Here is a 20,941-nt window from a genome sequence, read left to right as displayed (position 1 = left end):
ACAGGGTACTTCAAAGTGCCAGCACCGCACAGCTGACCCCGTGCTCCATGCAGTGCTGTCCCTTTGAAATGCTGCAGCAAAGTTTCAAAGCAGCAGTGCCATGTGGAGCCCACGGTCAGCTGGGTACTCAGTAGCTGCCGGGCTCCATCATGGCATTTCAAAGTGCACGGAGCCTGCGGTCAGCTGGGGAGTCCCCAGCTGATTCCAGGTTCTGGGGAAATGCCATGTGGAGCCTGGGATCAGCGAGGGACTCCCCAGCTGACCCTGGGCTTGGCATGGCATTTCAAAGTGGCAGCGCAGCATGGAGCCTGGGGTCAGTGGGGGACTCCCCCACTGACCCCAGGCTCCACGAGGGTGCGTCCACTTTGAAATGCACAAGTGTCCCCGCTGGGGACTCTTGTACATTTCAAAGCTGGCATGCCGCGTGCAGCCTGGGGCCAGCGGGAAGTCCTGCTGACTCTGGGTTCCACGTGGGTGCTTCCACTTTGAAATGCACAAGAGCGTGGAGCCCAGAGTCAGTGAGACTTCCCACTGGCCCCAGGCTGCAGGCGGAGTTCCTCATTCCTCCTTTGAAGTGTACAAGTGCCTATTGACTAGTCGAGTAATCGATGGAAATTCCATCGACTACTTGACTAGTAAATTACTCATTAGTTAGCATCCTTAGTATGGAAGAGTTGAGGAAAGGGGTGAGAGAGGCATGTTACACTAACTCAGAGAGATCTGGGTATATTCAAAAGCAATATTATGTGTGGATGGCTAATGTGGAATTCTAAAGATGCTTACTCTTTATCTATAGCTCTTGTGCGATACACTTGACTTGAAACATCTGAGTGAGTGCGAAAACTGGAAGGCACTGAACAGACTGACCTTTGAGTTCTGAAAGCCAGAGTGCCGATAAAGAAGCTTTGTCTACGCCATCCCAGACAAGAGCATCGCTGGCGAAAGAGCTGCACTCCAGCTCTCCAATCCCAGAGTTTAGTGAACAAATCACCAGTCAGCTTTGCTGGCCAAATGGCATTCTCATTCAGGGGCAGAAGCGGGTTTAGCTCTGGCTCAGGTTTGGTGCAGCTGATACTCACTTCCTGTGCCAGGGCTGAATTTGGCCAAGGATTCATAACTGACCTATGGTTAATAGACAGCTGAGGTAATACAGAATTTGGAAACCTTAGGGTATACAGCACCTAGAGAGCAATCAGTCTAGACTGTGGTAGCTTGACATTGGGCATTCTAATGCCAAATGACAGATGTCTCTAATATCTACCATCCTATTCTTCCTATGGCCTAGAATTGTACCTTGACTACCCTAGGGACAGACCTGGAAGGTGCACCGTGCCTGAGAGATGCAATTTTGTTTCTTGTTCTCCCTTTCGCTGGGTTGTGTTAATTTATTCCTGGTCTATACCAGAAGCAAATTGCTCAGCTGTGCCACTTCGTGTTTTTGAAAGTCTGGAATCAAGCTTTGCCAGTTCTCTGTCCCTCCCTGCCCATCTGCACTGGGATGGGGAGTGTGAGCTGTTGTACAAAATGGGAGTACAGAATCAGTAGCGCAGTCGATGAAGAGGGCTGATTTCTGCCATCCACTGGGCTGTGTTATTAGGGAAATATTCATAGCTCTGAGAATTCATAATCTGGCCAGACCTATGTATTCAACACCTATATGGCTGCTTGAATACCTATCTAATGTCAAATTATAGGGGCCCGCATGATTCTCACCCCTCTATTCTGTGGCTGAGCCACCTTGTCAGAGCTCCTACATTAACCAGTGCTGGGCCTGCCCAATTCCTAGATGGCAATCCCAGATGTTCCAGGAAATGTTGGTGACAATTCAGTAGGTGGCACTCTTCTCTTTGAATCAATACTGAAGTGTTCCAGGGGGCTGCTAATGACACCATTTTGTAAATGAACAGGTGCTGGTGGAGTAACACTAAAAGTGATTCTTGGCTAATTGTTAAGTTAGCGCCTCTGTTTGGGAGATCACAGTAGTAGTAGTTCATTAGGATTTGGGTTACTGCAGGCCTATTTGTCAAAAATCTGAAAGGTTCACATGTTACCAATGGTGAGTCACCTGGAAATGCATCTAAGGTGTGTTGTTCTCGACTTGTCAGGCTCACGTTTTAAAACTTTTTATCATCCATTTTCTAGAGGGGAATATGTATAATTAATGCTGGTAATTTGGATAGGGCTTAGAGTAGTTGCAAAGAAATAAACTGTTGAGATTACCTTGGTTAAAGGTAGAGACAGGGTCAACTTATTCGCGGCAAATAATATTTATTGCCAAATGTCTGATTTTCTGTGTTAAGGTTTTGTACTATTGCATATCAGTGTCATCTGTGAGCACCATATCGTCCTTCTGCAAATCATTCATGACCCAAATTTTAAAAAACTCTTGTCCCAAAGTAGTTTTCCTAAGTGATTTATGTAGCCAAACTTCAGTCTCTGGTTTGTTAGTGGACCATTCACTTGGACTATTGGCTATTCGTTTTTCCTGTTGTGTGAGTGGTTCAGATAAGTCACATTGCACTGTTCCTCTTATAACTGGATCACTAAAAATGTAAACAGAAATACAGGAGGCCCTCGCGATTCACAGAATTGCTATTTCTGATTTTGTGTATTTGCAGGTCTCTCCTGTGCGTGTGTCCCCCCCCTCCCAATAATCCCCTCATTCTTCAGCCTCAGGGGGCCTGTTGCTGGAAGGAAACAATAGTCAGAGCCCTCCCCCTGCACTCATGGTATGACCGGGAGCCACAGGGAATGCACCATGGGAGCCAGGAGCAGAGGTGGTGAGTTCCCCGTGCTCCCAGGCCCTGTGGTGAGATCCCCATGGCTCCTGGCAGCTGTGGTAAGTTCAGAAGCTGCAGGGAGCTCATTATGGGGGGCCAGGACCTGCCGGCCCCAGTTTTCACCATTCATGGTGGTGCCAGGAATGCATCCACCGCAAATGGCGAGGGGTTTCCTGTACTTCACATCAGATCACTAATTATCACATGGGATTTGTCACAAGTGTTGGTGTCTCATCCAAGTTTCTATATAGGCACTTACATGATTCTGCTTAAAACTCTTCTGCAGATGAATAGATTCATGTTCATAGATCTTTAGGACAGAAGGGGCAATTAAACAGACATTTCTTGAGGGAGCCGGGTGATGGGCATGTTCCAATCTCCTGGCAGTATTTCAGTTTTGGTTCTCACTCATTTCCCTGCCTTCTCCCTTAGGGACCCCAGGTCTCACTTGACTGGTGAGTCTCCCCTCTCCCCAGCCAACTGCATCTAGACAGAGGGGTGACAAGGCCAAATTCAATGATTTTGCGAGCCTGCACTGCAGGTCACTATGCCACTCACTGAAATTTAGTCTGGCTGCCCTTCTGTGACTATGGAGGGGCTCTGGTTCACATTTCATAGCATGGTGACTCTGCAGTGGGAATGGAATTCCAGACTACTCCAGCAGCAACTGTATTGACTTAGAGGACCACTGGTTAAAACTGATCGTTCCTTTTCCCCTTCTCCATCTGTGCTAGTGCAAAAAAACTTGGGGGAGGGGCATGTTCACCCCACCGTTCCCCCTCACTGGTGCCACTGTTTTTAAATCATAGCTTCCTGTACATTCTAGGAGCAGGCTGCAAACAATGTTCCCTCTCATTTTTCCATCCATATGCAGAATAAATTTTGTTATGTGCCCTGAGACATGTGTGGATGTGCACCACCAGTAGAAACACATGCTGCTGACTATGGGCATCCCACTAACCAGCTGGGCAGCACCTGAATCTCTCCTGAATGGCCTCCCAGCTGATCAGCAGAGTGCCCACAGCTGCAAATAATTTTAATTGACACATTTGTGATGTTCCATGTTAAGTTTTTGTACTATTGCATATCAGTGTCATATATGAGCACCATATCTTCCTTCTGCAAATCATTACAGGGAACACTGGTTGCAAAGGAGGCTACAAATATCATTAATACCAGTCAACATGGTTTCATGGAAAATAGGTCTTGTCAAACAAACCTGTTATTTTTATCTTTTGTTTTGTTTTCTTGGACAAGATTACAGGCTTGGTTGATGAAAGCAAGCGTGTGGATACAGTATATATGATTTCTCCAAGGGCTTTGACTTGGTACCATGTGACACCATGACTAAGAAACCTGCATTATAAATTAACAGAGCACCCATATATCTCAAAACAGAGTTTTTAACTGGGAGACCTCAATGAGAAAAGCCATTAATAAAGAGAAGTGCAAAGTACTTCACTTAGGAAGGAATAATCAAATGCACAGTTACAAAATGGGGAATAATTGTCTGGTGGCGGTACTACTGAAAAAGGATTTTGGGGTTATAGCGAATCAGAAAGTGAAAATGAGAGGCAGTTGCAAAAGAGGCTAATATCAGTCTGGGGTGTATTAACTAGAGTGTTATATGTAAGATGCAGGAGGCAATTGTTATACTCTATTGGGCAATGGTGAAGTTTCAGCAGGATCTGGGTACCACAACGGAGGAAGGATGTGGACAAATTGGAGAGAAGTCAGAAGCAAGAAACAAAATGATAAAAGCTTTAGAAAAGTTGACCTCTGAGGAAAAGTGTGTGTGTGTGTGTGTGTGTGTGTGTGTGTGTGTGTGTGTGTGTGTGTGTGTGTTTTATAGGGCATGTTTATGTAACCCACACACCTTCTGGGTGTGGTATATTGTCCCATGTAGTGGCACTTAGACCACTTAGAGAAAGAAATGAAATGAGGAAATGAGTTTTCTCTCCAGCCATATCTGAGCGTGAGAGGGCTTTATAGCTCAAGCACTATGATCCAGAGTTCCTAGGTTCAGTTCCATTTGTTGGTGTTACACTGAGCCTTGAAAAAGAGGACTGGATGGAGGGGTCCCTACACAGCAAAGCTATTCTGGAATAATGGCTGTTGTTTGGAAATAACTATGCAAGCGTCTACAAAGCAATTCCATTATTTCACAATAACGGGCAATTTATTCCAAAATCTGTAAATCTCATTCCATGAGGAATAATGCCTATTCCAAAATAGCTACTTCAGAATAAGGCATTTATAGATGCTCCACTTCTGCTATTTTGAAATAGCACCTCACCAGGGCCATTCTAAGTTATTCCTCTCCAGTGCCTCTTGAGGTTCGAAACTGAAGTAGCACGTCTACATTAGGGAAGCCTGCCTCAGATTAATTTTGAGGCTTCCCTGCAGTGTAGACATAAGATATTTCAGAATAAGCTATTTCGGAATAACTATTCTGGAATAGCTTATTCCGAAATAACTGTGCAGTGTAGACGTACCCAGGGAGCGGGGAATGTGATAGCAGTATTCAAATATGTTAAGGATTATTGTAAAGAGGACTCTGATCAATTGCTCTCTATGTTTACTGAAGTAAGTCAAGAGGAAATGGGCTTAGTCTTCAGCAAACAAGATTTAGATTAAATATCAGCGAAACCTTTCTACCTGTATGGATAATGGATAGGCACCCTGAGGAGACTGTAGAATCCCCATTATTTGAGGACAAACACTTGTCAGGGGACGGTCTAAGTTTACTTGGTCCAGCCACAGCTCAGTAAACTGGACTTAAAAACTTCTCGAGTTCCCTTCCAGCCTGACATTTCAATAATTGACAGGGTTCTACAGTGATCAGTTCTGGGCCCAAGGTGATTCTATTTTGTGTATCTACTCTCTAGATCAGGGGTGGGCAAGAGGAGGCTAGCGGGTCGGATCCGGCCCACCAACCCACTGGATCCGGCCTGCAGCCACCTCGCTGGCATGCTTACTACATAGCAGCTCACGCTGCTGGCTGCTAATTGCTTTGGACACTGGGGAGGAAGTAAGGATGCTTTGCTCCCTGTCCCTACGCCCTAGCAAATCCCTCATCTCCCATTGGCCAGTTTCCAGCCAATGGGAATTGAGAAGTTTTGCTTCAGGCAGGGGTAGCAAGCGAAGCCTCCTCACTCACTCCTCCCCCCGTGCAGGACCAGAGACACATGGAGCAGTCAGCTGATCAGCCAGTGGCTGCGGCAGAGAGGCAGGGAGCCTATCTCAGGTTCCTGCAGGGCTGCTGGCTGGGAGCCACTTAGGTAAGTGCCTCCCACTCAGAGGCTGCCTCTGGCATCTCACCTCCTCTTACCAGGCCACCACCCAAACCCTCTGTATCCCCTCTCCCCACCTCCTCTGGGTCACAACTCCGTCCCAGACCCTGCACCCCTCCAACACACTTCCCCCAGGCCAGAATCCTCTCCTGCACCTCTACCCCTCCCTGACTCTGCACTCCAAACCCGGGCCCCAGCTCATAACCACTTCCTTCACCCAAACACCCTCTCAGATCCCACACACCCTTCTGCATCCCAGTCCTCTATCCCAAGCTCCCTGCTATACGCCACCCGCTGTCCCAGACCCTGCACCCCTTCCATAGAAGTGCGGCCCTTGACCACTTACCAAAAACTTGGAGTGGCCTCCATTAAAAATTATTGCCCACCCTTGCTCTAGTTGATCATATAAAATCTTTGCTGGCTAACTTTGAGGATGATAAGTCTCGGCTTGACAAAGCCCTGGCCGGGTTGATTTAGTTGGAATTGGTCCTGCCTAGAGCAGGGGGCTGGACTTGATGACCTTCTGAGATCTCTTCCAGTTCTATGATTCTATGATTCTATGATGCAAGGAGTGGTGGAATGATAAATAAGGAGGACAACTGGTTGTTACAGAGTAGTCTGAATCGCCTGGCTAAATGGTCACAATCCACTGCAGTGCAGTCTGGCGTGATAGTCTGGTGGGACCTCTGGTTAACCTGTTGCCTGGTAAACATCACCTAGTAAGGGTGATGTTTACCAGGTAACCAATTAACCAGTTAACCCTTTACATCCTTGTGGCCAATCAGAAAGAGGCTTGTAGGGAGCCAATCAGAGGACAACTTGCTGGGGCAACCTTGTTATAAGGAGCTGCTCAGCAGAGCAGAAGGCAGTTGGGTCTTGACTAGTGAGGGTGCAGGATCAGTTCCCAGGGAAGGGAAAGCACCTTGGGCAGAATGATGCTGGGCAGGCCAAGGGAAGCTTGAGCCTATTATCTTCCAGGCTGTGGCCTTGACACAAGGGCTAGGAAGGTGTAAGGTGTTACAGGGAAATGTCCCGGGGAATGCAATTCAGGGAGAATGAAGGAGGGAGGACAGGGCTGGCACCAGAGGGTCTGAATCTCCCCCTTATGCCACACTTTGCTACCAGGGAGAGTGGCCTGGATAGTCTCTGGTGACTTGCCCTGGAGGCAAAGGGCTAGACTTTGGGGCTGCAGTTGGCCACAGTGGCAGGTGAGACTGAGGCCTGCTGATAACCCTGGAAGGGGGCGAGAGACCAGAGTTGTGGGCACTGCCAGAGGACAGGGTCCTGAAGAGGATGCTGCAGTCTGAAAAGCGACGCAGATCCAGAGAGGAGCGGGGTGTAGAAGGATGACGGGCAGAGCACCTGCCAAAAGAAGATGCTCTGCTGAGAGTCAGAGTGTGACCAGCAGGAGGCGCCCCGGGGTTATTCAACTCTGCTACAGTCTGGAATGAGTCTCCAGGGCCACTGAGTACAGTCCCCTGCCATCACAAGCAGTCCCATCATATGAGTCTTTGCATAAAATTATCAAGCTCCATCTCCAAACTAGTTCATTTTTCGCCCCCATTACACCTATTAGGAGGCTTTTCCAGAACTTCACTTCTCTGATGGTTAGAAACCTTCTTCTATTTTCAGTCTAAACATCTTTGTAAGAACGGCCACACTGTATCAGACAAATGGACCATCTAGCCAAGTATGCATTTGACAGTGGCCAATATCAGAGAGTATTGTGTCCAGTTCTGGGCCCCCCACTATAGAAAGGATGTGGATGCACTGGAGAGGGTCCAGCGGAGGGTGACAAAAATGATTAGGGGGCTGGATCATATGACCTATGAGGAGAGACTGAGTTTGGGTTTGTTTAGTCTGCAGAAGAGAAGAGTGAGGGGGGATTTGATAGTAGCCTTCAACTTCCTGAAGAGAGGTTCCAAAGAGGATGTAGAGAGGCTGTTTGCAGTAGTGACAGATGGCAGAACAAGGAGCAATGGACTCAAGTTACAATGGGAGAAATCTAGGTTGTATATTAGGAAAAAACTATTTCACTGGGAGGGTGGAGAAGCACTGGAATGTGTTACCGAGGGAGGTGGTGGAATCTCTATCCCTAGAGGTTTTTAAGTCTTGACAAAGCCCTGGCTGGGTTAATTTAGTTGAGATTGCTCCTGCCTTGGCCTCCTGAGGTCTCTTCTAGCTCTATGATTCTAGGGATTTCAGAGGGAAAGAACAGAAGAGCAAACCACCCAGTATCCATCCCCTGCCACCTACTCCTAGCTTCCAGCAATCCAAGGCTATGGCCACTTGGAGTTGCATCCCTGATCATCTTGGCTAATAGTCCTTGCTGATCTGATCTTATCTATTTCTTTTTTGTAACCCCGTTATCGTTTTGGTCTGTACAACATCCCCCAGGAACAAGTTATAGAGGCATAGACATGGCTAGTTTATGCCCCTTTGTTCTTGTGCCATCATTGTTATTTAGCTTAAATAGCTCTTCTCCTTCTCTGCAGTCCCCCCCGCCCCCATATATTTATAGAGAGAAATCTGATCCTTTCTCAGCTCTCATTTTTGTAGGCAAAACAAGCCACACTCTTTTCTTTTCCTCTGTAAGACAGGAAATCCCTGGATCTTCTTAGTAGCCCTTGTCTGGACCTCTTCTAGTCTGAATTAATCTTTCTTGAAGATGGGTGATGTGATGGGGCGTCTACCCCACTCTGGCCCTTTAAGGATAAAACCCAGCCCTGGGGGAAGGCTGAGAGCCTGGAGCCAGCAGCTGAGGCAAATACAGCCAATTAGGGCCCTGCTAGGGCTGTATAAATAAGGGCTCCTGGAGGCAGGAGAACAGATGCTCTTTCTGGGGAGCAGGAGGTACATAGCTGCCAGGGAATCTAGTAGCTGCCCCAGACGGAGTGGTGCTGGGGAGTTCTGGCCTAACCTTGCTCCCAGACTGCAAGGCCAGAGTGTACTAGGGCTGCAAGGGCACAGCCAAGATAGGAAAAGGCAGCAGGTCCACACCCCTTGCCAATGAGGAGTGGCCATTTCAGACTGCAGTTTGCCCTTCAGGTAAGGAGCTAGATGATGGCTGGCAGTGGGTCACTGAGGCAAGGTGGGCAGAGGGGAATTGGGGGTTCCCTGGGAGGGGAGGACCCCAGAGTGCAGGGGCACTGACATAGGACAGTCTGGGCATAGGCCTGTCTGAGGAGGAAAGGCATCATGGCCAGGAAGGGACACAGAGCGGAACCAGTAGAAAACCTACCCCACAGGCTGGGCCACCAACCAGCAGAGGGCACTCTGAGGCAGGAGTGCTGATTCCCTGGGTGCCCACCCTGTGACAGGTGACTAGTGTTGAAGGGAATAAAGAGAGGGAAAGTTTGTCCCCTGCTTAGCTGTGGGGGGAGGGGGGTTGTAGACACCCTGGCAGGAAGGCTGTGAAGGCACATCAGGTGGTAGCTGGGAGTCTTTCCTCATGCAAGAAAGAGCAGAGAGGTGTGAACTGGTCTATTGTTCTCTGCATTACCATAGCTCCTAGGGCCCTACTGTGACACCAGGTTTCCGCTGTTGTAGGGTCAACAAAAAAGACAAATCTCTGCCCCGATCCTCTTACAATCCAACCTGTGGATCACAAACCATGTGTAGGCAGGGCTGAAAACCATTATAGGCTCTATTGCTCTATTCCCTCCTAGGGAAGGACTGTTTCACCTTCGAGGGAGATGTAGAGCCTGCACACACCCTCATACCCCAGAGGGGTGGATTGCCCCATTTCAGGTGGATTGCCTCAGAGAGCCTAGCCAGAGGGGCTGGTGTCTGTCAGTTCAAAAGGGAGAAGCTCCTTGTATCACTGATACACCCTGATCCTTTGCATGTGTGCTACAGGCCGGCTCTTAATCCAAAGTGGTGCCATCTAAACAGGATGGGGTATCCCAAGCAAGTCCATAAAATGAGGCACACAGGATATGTTTAGGCTAACACTTGCCTGCATGTGGAAGCCGAGGGGTATGCTTATTGCTGTGAAAAGTCTCCACTCTGCAAACCTTTACTCACCTCTTTAGCCCTGACTCCCCCTTACTGTTTTCAACAGAATGACTCCTGCCAGGAGTGATTGACGGGGGTGTCTAAGGCCTGGGTTCTCCAGCCTGCAACAGTCCCCTCCCCACTAGAAAGAAGTGTATAAACCATCATAGAGCACCCATGGATGCTCTGCTTTCTAGTACATCTCTGGGGCCCGCCTGTGGCAGGTCTCTGGGGCTGGCCAGTGGGGTAAATGTCACTAATCCGGATCTCTTCCCCCTCTCTGTTTCTTTTCTCCGTTCTCCCCTGCCCCCAACACTGCTGCTCTTGTGTCAGGCAGTGGCAGTGTTGAGTTCATTAGCGGAGCGCTGAGCCTTCCAGCCCGGCTGTGTGTGTGTGTGTTTGATCCTTCCTTTCAAAAACAAAACCTACTACTGCCGCCGCAAGTCTCCGGGAGCGAGAAAAACACACAGGGCACGGCGGGAGGAAGCCAGGGGCGCGGTGGATCGGTTTGAACAACTCCGCGCCGGCCCTGCCTCCTGGAAAGCCACAACAAATCACCCCAGGCAGCCGCCGGGAGAGCAAAGCGCAGCCCCCGGGCGTAGACCCCAGCTCTCCTGGAGCGGCCGGGCCGGGCAGGGCAGCAAGAGCGCGGATCCTTCCTCCCTCCGCGCCTATTAACCCGCTCCTCCTCCTGCCTTCCCCTGCTCCGGGACTCGCGCCGCCGAAGGACTCCGAGGCGCGTAGGGGGAGCCATGGAGCTACCAGCCATCCCAGAGCAGCGCTTCAGCCCCGATTAAACTGCCGCGATCAGCAACCCCCCCCCCCCCAGCTCCGCCACCGTCCCCCTCTGCGCGCCGGGGGGGGAAAGGGGGAACCGCGTAAAAAAAGGAGCCGCTGCGTCTATCCACGGAGCCGCTCCATCCCTCCCAGAGCCAGGCTCTGACCCGGTGCCTGGGTCCCCCCCCCCTCTCCTTTTCCTCCTCCCCCTCCTCTTTGCCTTCTCCCCCCTTCCCCTCCCCCTTTGCTCCTGTCCCAGTTTATGTCGGAGCCTGCTAAAATTAGCCGGGACTGTGAATTGGATTGACTCCGGCTCGCGAGACGCCATTTTCCCCCCTGCTCGAGCGATCCCTCTCTCTTTATCTCCCTCGCCTCTATCTCTCTATCTCCGTGCGATCCCCTCCTCTCTCCCCCCCTCCCCGCCTGCCTCCCTCCCCCCCCCCCAGCGGCCCCGCTCGCTCCCTCCCTCCCTCTCCTGCGCTGCGCGTGTTGCACGCCCGTGTGCGCCCCTGCTCTGACAGATGAGCACCGCCATGGCTTTGCCGCAGCACCAGCAGGACCGCCGTGGGGGGCTCCGGCGAGGGATTGGAACCGGGATCTAAACGGGAAGAGGCGAGAGGCGGCTGAGGAAGCCGAGAGGCGAAGGCAAGACGCTCCAGTCTGGGGGCTATGGGTTAGTAAACACCGGCCGCGATGGGTGGAAATCTCGCGCTTGCTGATCTGGATTGCACTGGCGTAGTGTGTGCGCGCGCGCTGATCTGGATTGCACTGGGGTGTGTGTGTGGATTGCACTGGGGTGTGTGTGTTGCACTGGTTTGTGTGTGTGTGTGTGTGTGTGTGTGTGCTGATCTTGATTGCACTGCTCTGTGTGTGTGTGTGTGTTGCACTGGTTTGTGTGTGTGTGTGTGCTGATCTTGATTGCACTGCTCTGTGTGTGTGTGTTGCACTGGTTTGTGTGTGTGTGTGTGCTGATCTTGATTGCACTGCTCTGTGTGTGTGTGTGTGTGTTGCACTGGTTTGTGTGTGTGTGTGTGCTGATCTTGATTGCACTGCTCTGTGTGTGTGTGTGTTGCACTGGTTTGTGTGTGTGTGTGTGCTGATCTTGATTGCACTGCTCTGTGTGTGTGTGTGTGTGTGTTGCACTGGTTTGTGTGTATGTGCTGATCTTGATGCGCTGGTGTGTATGTGTGTGTCTGACTGGGATCTTGATTGCACTGTGTATGTGTGTTTTCTTTTGGCTGCATGCAAAAGTTAATGTATCCTGCCTTCCCACCCCATCCTTTGGTGACTTTGCAATGGCGCGGGAAGGTCTTTATTTTTGTCGTTTCTATTCCGCGTGTCTGTGATTTCCTCCCACTCCGGACTCCCCCCCCCCCCAGTAGATTGGGTTTCAGTCTTGTGCTCCTGGAGTGGGTAGATTTTGTAGGAGTTTGCATGGGTGTCTTTCATCCCCCCTCCCCTGCACACACCTCTCCCTCCCTTAGTCTGGCTGAGCCCCTCTGATGGTGGTGTGGGGTAGGTGGCAGAAGTGTGTGTATGTGTGTGTGTGCGGGAGGGTTGGCAGATTCTTCCCTCCCCTTTGTAAATTGCAGGTTAAGTGGAGCTAGAGAGCAACATTGTAACCTTGCTTGGCATTTTTTCTTTCCTTAAGATAGCCGAATTTTGTAATTGCCATAGAGGAGATGGGGGGGGGGCTGTTGTGGAGGGGGGGAATCAATCGTAAAGATTTCAAGTAGGGAATGAAAGCCCTTGTGTGTTGGTGTCCCCTTCCTTTACCTATCACACCAGCCCATTGAACAGTCCTGGCTTTATTTTGACATTGAAAAGGACACGCACTCCATAAAAGCAGCATTTCCCAGTAACACACAAGTGCGTGTGTGCAGAAAGCCAGGGGAGTGGGTAATTAACAACGCGGGATCCCCCTTCGTCCTCCCCACCCCTCCCTGTTTGTTTCAGAAGTAAACCGGGTTGTTAATAATACCCCCCGAGGTCACCTCCCTGCAATGAACCCGGGGCAGGACTGGAGTTTGAGGCAGTGTAAAAAGCCAGAGGCAGTTGGAGGGGAGGGGAGGAGGGAAAGGACGATGGTTTGTAAGATCAGTCTGCAGGTTAGGGGAGCTATTGTCAAATCCCAAGTAAAATCTCTCCCTCCCTTCCCTGCCTCCCTGGGAGAGCTGGGGCAAGTTTGGTTCGCCTGGCCGGGCGAGGGAAGACTTATCGCGCTGCGCTGCAAGCTCTGGGCTGATGTCCCCTCGTGTTGTGATGACCGCGCGGGAGAGTGTGTGGGTGTGTGTGTGTGTGTTGTACGTGGACTTGTGTGCACGCAGCATGGGGCGCCCGGCGTAGACAGGCCCCGGCGGGACAAGCGTGTTGTGTCGCGCGCGCGCCTGTGTATTTATGTCTCCAAAGGCAGTTGAGAGAAGGATTTCCGATTCGTTTCCGCTTCCAATACACCGCGCTGATAATCTCAGGGCGGGCGTCGGACGCGAACAGGGCACGCTGCTGCCAGGGACGCTGCTCCGGGGGCGTCGCGTCGGGGGGCGAGCCTTGCCCCCCCTATAGCCTGCCCCCCCCCCAGCTAAAGTTCTGCAGGGTCCCGTGGGCGGGCATCGAATGTCAAACCGGATTAGAGGGGGTCGGTGAGGTGCGAGTGGCCACGATCGGCGTTGCAGCGGGAACGGACACGCCACCCCTTGTCAGTTTCAGTGCCCGCCTGCAGGCAGCCTCCCCTCCCCCCGGGACTTGGCGCTGCAGACATTTGAGCTGCCCCCGGGACGGAACCCCACCTCCCCCCAACCTACGGGAAAAACTCCCCTTCCCAAGCTGGGCGGGAAGGGTTTAGCCTCTGGGCTGCAACCCGCGAGTCTGAAGCGAAGGCGAGGGAGTTTTGTGTGTGTGTGGGGGGGGGGGGGGATACTGCGAGGGAGCAGCCTCTGCCTTCATTGAGGCTCGAGAGAGTGTAGACAGGGGGTGGCTGGGGACAGGAGGGTGGGGGGTGGCAGGGCGGGAGACGAGGACAGCATCTGATCACGCTCTTGCTGCAAACACGTCTCCATTTCTCTCCTGGCTGCAGTAACAGCTCAGCGCACGATCGCCCAGACGCGTCTCTCTTTCTCTCTCTCTCCCTCCCCTGATGCCTCGGGGATCTAGTGCCTGGGTTTTCCTATGTGCCTTAAGAGAGCCTCCGCCGCTCGCTTCCCGGTCTGAGAGCCCGTAGGCAGGCGGAGGAAGGAGAGGAGGGTGCGAGAGGCAGAAGGGCGCAGGGGCTAGGTCTGAGCGCTGGAAAAGTTCACAGGAAAATCGATCCCGTTTGTGTTGCTGCTCCTCTCCCTCTGGTCTGCAAGGTTTTGCGGGTGTCAGAGGCACAGTTGTTGCAGTTCGTGGTGATACTGTAATCCGAGCTGAGCCCCCGGAGGAGTAGGTGGCAAATAAATGTACGAGGGGGACATGCCAGGGGAAACAATATTTCTCTTTTTAATACTGGGGATGGAGGCGGTTCATTACCTGCTAGGAGTAAACAAGCCAGCAGACTGGGTCAGCTTGGGCAGCAGCGGTTCTGCAATGGGTCTGTTTAGCCTGGGATCTGCCTGTGCGTAATCAGTGCTTTGCCTTCTGTGTACATCTGTCAAATGCAAATGATGTTTTAGGCAAGTAAAATGTTTCTCTTTCTAGTCCTCTGCTGTCAGGGGAAGTAATTTGATTCCTTTCATATTGACAAGAGGATTTCAGGGGTAAAGAATTATGGGCAAATCCAGTCCTATATTTAATATCATGGACCCAAACGGTAACAATTGATTAAACAGCCCCTGCAGACAGGACTAACTTGATTCAGTCAACAGTAAAGATTGTCTTTATAGCACTAGTCAATGATGCTACAAATCTCGTGAAATATACGTCTGTGACCTTACAGAAGAGAAAGTAAAGGGTTGTTTTTATGTACATGGAAACAAATATACAAGTGGATTTCACATTCTGTTGCTTTAACTCTACCCAATCAGTAGTGATGTGGCATTGGAGTGAGAAACATGTTTAAAAACAAGTTATCCAAACACTGTAGTTGTATTTTAATCTCTCCAGTTAGATTGGAATGGTTATGTAAGGAGAAAGAAACACACAGAGATTGGAAATTTCTCTTCCATCCCCTCTTTGCTCTGACTCTTTTTTTTAACTTCTCAGACTCAAAATTTTAATTGAAACCAGAAAGCTATTGAAAAGCAAGGAAGCCAAGAAAACCTCTGTTTTCTCTTCAGCTAAGGGATAGAGAATAAATAATGTTTTGCTGATGTTATTTCAAGTTGCTTGAGCTCCTTGGTTCCTGCCAAAAAACCCAGCCTAGATTAACACATTATCATTTTAGGAGGAGAAGTTATCTGAAATATAGTGAAATTGTATGTTAGGTTTGTGTAAAGCTTTAAAGCATAGTAGGTCCTGGTAAACAAGAGAAATAATAGCTTTGATTATTGTTAATAATAGCTGAGCTATTTAGTTCTACTTGATATTTATAGGGTTTCCTTAAGGTTGTGGTTTTGGAATAAATTCAATTAAAACACTTTGATTAATTTAGGATTGGTGTAATTCTAATTGGTATTTTCAGTTAACTACAAATAATATTGAACATCTATCTATTGTTCACAATATAGGAACATCATTTTTGCCTTCCCGTATTACTTAATCCTCTTTTTATAGTCCTGCCTTTTTAGCACCTTTCCCCCTACTCTGCCTTCCCCCCTCTGTCTCCTCACACCTCTTAGGTATATATACCAGCCAACCAACAGGGCTTTTGTTTTTCATTACAAGATCTTGGCTAATCCCAATTCCAGTGACTTTTCTGCCCTCTCAGTAGGACTCAATTGCTCATACTTAATCTTTCCCTTCTGTTTTCTTTCCCCTTTGGACAACACCCTCCAGGACTAAAAACCATTGCCTTGTGCTTGGAGACTTGCAATTATGCTGCAATTTTGACTCTTGACCCAACCAATAGCAAGACCTGCTATTCTCTAATGAACCACATAACATAGTTCGAGAGTCCAAAGGATCATTGTGGTGGAACTGATATCTCTCCCAATGAATTGATGAGTGATTATTATCAGTGTGCCAAGATAATCTCCCTGAGTTTGTTTTAAAGGTAAGACAAAAGTTACTCAGAAATATGCTGCATTTTAGTATCAATGACATGCACCAGGGTAAAATAAGATTTATGACCAGATTTTTTCAATGTGGCCTTTTTTTGGGTATTCAGCATGCATGCTCGATTATGGGCCATGCAAATCCAACAGTTAGACAACAAAGAGGATAATGCAAATAGGTGCACATGCAAAATCTACACCCACCCAATGAAAAGGCTAAGGGTATGTCTACACTAGGAAACAACATGTTGGACCTCCTCAAACTGGGACACACTCATTTGGCAACATTCCGGAAGGATCATGGGCGTTCCTGGACAAGGGAGTCCTGGCTAGGAGCCCCAGTGGCAAGAGGGCTGGCAGTTGAGAGCCCAGCGGGGCTGGGACCGGCACCGGAGCCCTGGTAGCACAGGAGGGGCTGTGGAAGCCCCAATGACAGGGCCAGAGGTGTGGCAGCCGCGGTAGTGGGGTGAGGGCCAGAGGTGTGGCAACTGCAGCAGCGGGGCGAGGGCTGGAGATGCAGCAGTTGTGGTAGTGATGCTGGGGCCAGACACGTGGCAGTCGCAGCAGCCCCAATAGCGGGACTGAGGCTGGAGATGCGGCAGTCCTAATAGTGGGACTGGGGCCGGGGCAGTTTGGGCTGCTGGGGCTGGCGCAGCCTGGCAGCCCGGCGGGTGGGGTGGCTGGGGCCAGTGGGGGGAGGGAAGGTGGTCATGGGAGCCAATAGCAGGGAATCTCCTCTGGTCCGGCAAATTCTCTTGTTCAGGACTGGTCAGATCTTGAGGGTACCAGACCAGAAAGGTCCAACCTGAATTTAAAAATAACTAAAAGTGATTTAATAATTCCTGAAATAACAGCATCAAAATAGTGTGTCCTCACTACAGGGATGCCTCGAAATTAATCCAAGGCAGGCTCCGTTAATGTGGACTCGCTACCTCGACTTAAAGCCCCAGGAAGTGCTGGGGAGTAATTCGTTTGAATTACTTTGGGGAATAGTTATTTCAAAATAGTAGCACCGGAGTGTCCACACTGCCACTATTTCAAATACGTGTTATTCCCTGAGGAGAGCAGGAGTACAGATTTTAAATTAAGCGGCCTGTTATTTCAAAATAATGGGCTTGGTAGTGTGGACACTCTGCTTATTAATTCAACCTAAGAGGGGTTATTTAGAAATAAAACCCTACTGTAGACCAGGGCTCGGGGAAAGCCACCTGAAAATCTAGCCCTTAGCTTTATATACTTGCATGCGAGGAACCCTGGGAGGGGGATTGTCAGTATATCAACATTCTCTGCCTGGAGATATAAGATGAAATAAAGAGCTCATCAGCAGAATATCCCATGTGTGTGGATGAATGCATCAGGAAAACTTTTGGGGACAAGCACTCACAATGCCTTCCTGCTGGCTTTCTGGTACTGTCACTTACCAGACGGTACTGTCTCGTTCTTTCCACTTTAAAACGTCCACAGGTTGTTCTTTCCCTAAAATATCATGGAGGAAATACAATTACTCTCTTAGTCCAGTCTATACTGCATGGCTATATTGTGTCTGCACAAGACACCTGTTCTTTCGAAGTAACGGACGCACAATTTCGCCATCTCAGTAAGCTTCATTGCACGAGGGATAAGGGATGGCTCGAAATAGCATGCTACAGTAAAACTCCAATAGTCCGGCACTCCTGATAGTCCGGCATCAAAATGGCAAGAGCCTAGTGAGTGAGCTTCAGCAAAAAATAAGTCACAAGATAACAGTGGCAGCAGCTGAACTGAGCAAAAAGGGTAAAAAAGGCTTAAAAAAACTAAAACATTATAGTATAGTGTATACAGTATGTACAGTAAAAAGGGTTAAGAACTCTTTATATGCAGTATATAATATATACAGTATATACAATATAATATATATATAAAAACCCAGCTTATAGTACCTCCTGATAGTCCAGCATATCTGATAATCCAGCACCACCTAGGTCCCATAGGTTCCGGATTATCGGAATTCTACTGTATTTCAAAATTTGCCGCTGTGTAGATGCGTCAAATTTCAAAATAAGCTATTTCAAAATAGATTTGAGATAACATACGCAATTTGCATAGCACAAATTGCGTATCTTCTTTCGAGTTTAGGGTGCTAAACCTCGAAAGTAGCTTGCTAATTTATGGTCCTGAGTACAACTCTGGACCCAGGTCTTTTCATTTTGAGGTGCTGTCTGATCTGAAAGTAGATCCAGATTTTATGGTTTGGGCGCATTTCCCCAGTTTGAATCAAACACATGAGCGAATGGCAAACACATTCTTAACACATAAGCCAGCCTCAAAGCTTTTCTTATATTTTTAAGAATGAAGCTTTCTCTTAACATTACTTGAAAAGTTTGTTGCGTATTTTGACCTGCTTAGAAATCTACACCAGGATACTGTGAAAAAGCAGAGCTTCCCTACATGCTTTCTGGATTGTGCAATCTCATTTAATTGGATACGGAGAACAAAGAAAACAATAACATTAGTTAAAAGCCTAAGAACAATCCAGCATGTCTTCCACAAATTGGGGAGGTATGGAGAAAAGTTGAAAGAAGGTGATTCTGTGTATCATCTAGAATGGGGATGGAGGGGAGAGACCATTTCCCTATTTGGCTTGGTGCTGGGTTTGTTTCATATCTTAGGCCATCCAAAGAGCATAGGGAAGGATAGTGGTATAAACCACAAAAATAATATGCTATTGCGGCAAGTTGCGGTAAAGTAATAGTTGGATGCTAAAACCAACCTGCTACTATTTATCTATTTATGAATGTGTTGTTTTACATCTATATCAAATGGAGAGAGAACTGAAGTTGCTGGTGTCAGTGGATATAAAAGCCTTCTATAGAAATAACTCTGGAATCCCATTAATTGCTAGAGAATGAAATTCTTTCCATATGTTTTTTCCTATAGAATTCTGTAGCAGGAATATAACAGTACTCAATACCAAGTATAGTATTCTATTACATTTCTTAGTGCTTTTCCATAAGGGATCAGAGAAGTTGTGAAGCTTAATTTGATGCATGTTTTGAGGTCCTCAGATGAAATATTATTGTGGGCACTTAGTGGTAAATGTTTCAGTTATTAACCCACAGATGCATATGTAACTTTCACATTTTGCATTGCACAATTCCAAGTGTTCTGTTTGGTTGATGGTGATTTTCAGGGGGTGCAGGAAGGGACAGGTTGAACAAATTCCCTCTTGTCGTCAGTTGCCATTTAATTGATTCAGAAAATGGGGAGGGCACCGTGGGGAAATCACCTTTGACTTTTGAATTATTTCTAAGCACACACTTTTAGACTGGACAACAGCTGGAATCTGAATAGATAAATTAGTTGGAATGTAGTGCTTGTTCAGAACTTCTGGCTTTGCCTAGTGTGAGAGAAAAAGGGTTTAGTCACGAAAATTATAAAGCAAATAATTGTTAAGAGAAAGATATCAATGGTAGAGCATGTGTTACAAATGGATGGTAACCAACTACCGATTATGGCTCTCAGTTGGAAGGCAGAAAATCCAGTAAGAAAGAGGGGCAGACCTAGGATGACTTGGAAGTGTACAATTTTAAACAACATAGAAACATTTAATTTGAAATGGGAGGACGTAGTTCACATGGCAGCTGATATGGATGGTGCAAGTGTGGAAAATGTGGGTTGCCCAATGTGCTAAAAAGTACGGGATAGTCTAAGGCAGAGGTAGGAAACCATTTTTGGGTTGGGACCGCTGATTCACAGAAAAATCACCGGGGGCCACACACAATTGAGAACCTCCCCAAAAAATCTCCAAACCCCTTATTGACATGACCCCTGACTGAGAAGGAGAAAGTCACTCCACACATTCTCCTCAGACACCTGACCCTAGGGGGCCCATACTAATAGATTTTGTGTGCTCCAGCCCCACTGTGGGGCAGTGGAGGGAGTCCAGAGTGCAAGCACGAGCTCCTCAATAATGGGGGTGGGAGGGCTGAGCTTCGGGGGTCAGATCCAGGCAATCTGGGAGCCACATCCGGCCCCCAGGCCTGAGGTTCCCCACCCCTGCTTTAAGGTCACATTTATACTTACTGTGCTGGAGATCAATCTTCTAGCGTTCAATTTAGTGGGTCTAGTAAGGACCCACTAAATCAAATGCTGAAGGTGCCAGATGGCACCGATACTCCTTGATTCGCAAGGATTAAGGGAAGTTGTCTCCTGGGGTGTGTCTAGACTACAGGATTTTGTCGACAAAAGTAGACTTTTGTCTACAAAACTATACCTGCGTCTACACTAACGACGAGTTCTGTCGACATAATGTTGACAGAACTCGGCAGTTTTGTCAACAGTGGTAAACCTCATTCTATGAGGAATAACACCTTTTGTTGACAGAGTTCTGTCGACAGAAGATGTTATTGCATGTACACTGCCCTTTGCGTCTACACTTTCATGTCGACAAATCGGCTTGCTTTGTCGACAGAACTGGATGTAGTCTAGACGCTCTTTGTTGACAGAAGCTTTGTCGACAGTATCTGTCGACAAAGCCTCTATCAACAAAAGTCTGTAGTCTAGACATACCCCTGATGTGGAAATGGTGCTAACTCAGCTTAAGGTACGTTGACTCCAGCCACCTTATTTACATAGCTGGAGTTGCGTACTTTACGCCAACCTTTCGAATCTAGTATAGACCTGGCCTAAAGCAGCGGTGAGCAAATACCGACAGGATCTGGTTTGCCAGGATTAGCATCTGGTGGGTCATGACAGCTGTATTTACCAGTGTCTCCACAGGTACAGTGCTTGTACTCCTGTTGGCCGCAGATCGCCATTTCTGGTCAACAGGAATTGTGATCCGTGGCCAATGGGAGCATTAAGAATCCATACCTGTGGGGAGACATTTAAATTCAGTGGCAGCGGCCTGCCAGATTGTTTTCCCACCCCTGGTCTAAGGATACTGTGCATGCTTAATAGAAAACTTTTAAGTCTTTTGATATGCCCTTAG

General features: G+C 48.4%; 1 protein-coding gene across 10 annotated transcripts in view; it reads left to right on the top strand.

Moving 5' to 3' along the window:
- The first annotated feature begins 10,449 nt into the window (after positions 1–10,449).
- Positions 10,450–20,941, top strand: part of SETBP1 (SET binding protein 1) — a 360,349-nt gene continuing 349,857 nt past the window's right edge. For 3 of the 10 annotated variants that reach the window (XR_003086873.3, XR_012905000.2, XM_025178255.3), the window contains exon 1: positions 10,451–11,519. The gene's annotated coding sequence lies outside the window, so the exon portion shown is untranslated. Of the gene's footprint in view, positions 11,520–12,335; positions 12,362–15,394; positions 15,972–20,941 lie in introns of those variants that run through there. The other 7 variants (XM_075932749.2, XM_006136783.3, XM_025178259.3 and 4 more) reach the window with 6 other exon arrangements.

The sequence above is a fragment of the Pelodiscus sinensis genome, chromosome 6, assembly GCF_052426305.1.
Source record: "Pelodiscus sinensis isolate ZL-2025 chromosome 6, ASM5242630v1, whole genome shotgun sequence".
Classification (NCBI taxonomy): Eukaryota; Metazoa; Chordata; order Testudines; family Trionychidae; genus Pelodiscus; species Pelodiscus sinensis.
Note: the sequence above shows the minus strand (reverse complement) of the source record. Positions and strands in the feature narration are given on the sequence as shown.